At 40.6% G+C, this 2,500-nt stretch overlaps 1 long non-coding RNA gene across 1 annotated transcript in view; it reads right to left on the reverse strand.

Moving 5' to 3' along the window:
* LOC138864201 (uncharacterized) overlaps positions 1–1,687 on the reverse strand; it is a 15,128-nt gene extending 13,441 nt beyond the window's left edge. The window contains exon 1 of the long non-coding RNA XR_011399089.1: positions 1,243–1,687. This is a non-coding gene — a long non-coding RNA (uncharacterized lncRNA). The remainder of the gene's footprint in view (positions 1–1,242) is intronic.
* Between the last annotated feature and the right edge of the window lie 813 nt (positions 1,688–2,500).

The raw sequence follows: 2,500 nt of genomic DNA on the forward strand, positions 1-2,500 counted from the left end.
AGAAAAAAAAAAAGAAAAAAAAATTATGAATAGTAATAGACGTTAATGTTACAGAGAGCGACATAGAGATAGAGGGAGATAGACACTGCAAACTTGTAGTGCAGAAAAAATAGTGCCGTAAAAAACAAAGGTATTGGCGGGCTTAAATTTACCATGAAATGATGGGAAGTCTACAACCTGAGTTCTTAATGTTGCTAATAAAGGAGTACTGGGGGATTGCCACAGCCTAGGTAATAAATAGAAGGGAGGACTTGTCTATAGAGGGTGCATTGCATTAACAAGTACCAACGTGTATGTATGTATGTGTGTGTGTGTGTGTGTGTGTGTGTGTGTGTGTGTGTGTGTGTGTGTGTGTGTGTGTGTGTGTGTGTGTGTGTGTGTGTGTGTGTGTGTGTGTGTGTGTGTGTGTGTGTATATATATATATATATATATATATATATATATATATATATATATATATATATATATATATCAAATGGTATGTTATCATAAATGAACAGAACAATTTGCAATATAAATAATACTAAGTTTTCTTTCAAAATCAGTACTGTGGTAGATGATTAACTATTTGAACAATGCTAATCAAATTAATAAATTATTCTTTCAAAGGTTTACAATGCACTTTAAAGAAATGGCAACTTCCTATCCAAGCTTACCAATTAACATTTCTATCACATCCAATACATATCAATGCTGACATCAAAATAGTTCACAATAAAAGTCATGCCAATGATAAATAGCCCATACACTGTTTAGGGAGGTATTCACTGGAATAAAACTTCAAAACATTTCTAAGGGTTCCACAGCCAAGTACATGACCTAACATTTTTGCATTTCACTGACATCCCATTCAGATGATGCTGTGATCTCTTCCGTCACATTAAGATTACACACTCCCAAGTAACCTGCCATCGAAAGTCGCTTGCCTTCCTCCTTCCCGGGCGAGAGGCCTACTTGCAAGAAGCCTACCCGCCCCCAAGGTCCTCCACCGAGACCGGCCACAACTTCACAGACAATCACATTTTCCGCTCATCATACTGCCAATTAATCCACCATTCGGGGCTTGTGGGCAGGAAAGGGGTGCGGCGTGACTATGGCTTCGTAGAAGTGGCGAGTTCACAAACCCCAACCCTCTTTGTCAAGTTATTTTTAGTCAAATTTTCGTTTTTTATTTTTCATATGATGTTGCCATTCACTTTGTTACTTTTTATTCATTAAGATACACTGACAGCTGCACATACCTTAGGAGACATAAATATCGACGAACACTGGTCCACAGCAGCGGCCGACGCGACCCAAGTCTCCTCAATTCGATTAATCGCCGCCTGCTTTCATTTCCCTTTTCGTTTTTGGGTCGAAAGAGTTACGCGAGGCTCGCCCGCCGCCCTCTTTTTCCAACGCGAATATCACCACTGTTGTTGGTTTATTTCTCTATTATTTCACTCCAACACCTTCCAAAACTGCTCTGACGCCCTCCGCTTACCTTGAACCCAGTCACTATGGCGCCTTTCGAATTTTATTTAGATAATTTTTTGCTCAAAAATATTCGGTCCGCCGTCCGTCCCCCTGACGGCCGCCAACGCAACTACCTTAGCCGTCTCCGCCACACGCATGATTATACTCTGCATGACGGACTTTGCATATGTGAATGCCTCATGTTTGCTTCATGGAACACGAGTATTATAACTGCAGAAAATAGCACAAATATAGCCAGAAGTGATATCTTAATCTAAGAAACAGAAATAGCATTTCAAACGTACGATATGTTTTCCCAATTTCGGCACCGACATGCGGCCAGCCAGCTGATTTGAGAGAACGCACAAGAAGTCTACAAAATATTGTTAGGTTATCGAATTTGGATGCAGCTGAATACACAACATTCTTGTATTACCTCACACACACTTGTAAACGAAATAAATAACGAATCAAAATGAGTGAATAACCAAATTAACAACAAGGATAAAGATAAACTGGCGACCCTTCTCAGCTCTTTGCGGAAGGGGGGGGGGGGTAATGACCGGGGGTGGGGGGAATAATAAATTTTTATATGGCCTCTGTGCCTCAGATAATGGAGAACGCTGGCATTCCATATCAGGTGGGACGGCCTGCCTCGCTTCGTCTTGCCGTTCTTTCTATTATTTGATATTGGAAAATCGAGATATTCTGATTCCCTCAGGCGATCATGAGAGTTCACAAAAACTTCTTGTGTATTTACTCATTTTGTATTCTAGTCAGGATGGCCGAGAATTACGAGAGATTTTTAGTGGGGATATTAAGTAAGTTTTGCTAGTTATCCATTCTATGATTCTGTTCACATCTGAACTGGTTAACATACTTCACTACTCACTCTCTAGCAAGAACAAGCCTGATTCTGACGTCGTCTAAAATTAACTATAATTTGGAACAAAAAACCCTTGGACCCGTTTCTGGGGAGCTGCCAGCGTTGCTTCTTTGTGAATTTTGGCTGGCGTCGTGCTAGACATCGGAAAGTTGCGGTGG

The sequence above is a fragment of the Penaeus vannamei genome, chromosome 15 (genome assembly GCF_042767895.1).
Source record: "Penaeus vannamei isolate JL-2024 chromosome 15, ASM4276789v1, whole genome shotgun sequence".
In the NCBI taxonomy this organism is placed as follows: Eukaryota; Metazoa; Arthropoda; class Malacostraca; order Decapoda; family Penaeidae; genus Penaeus; species Penaeus vannamei.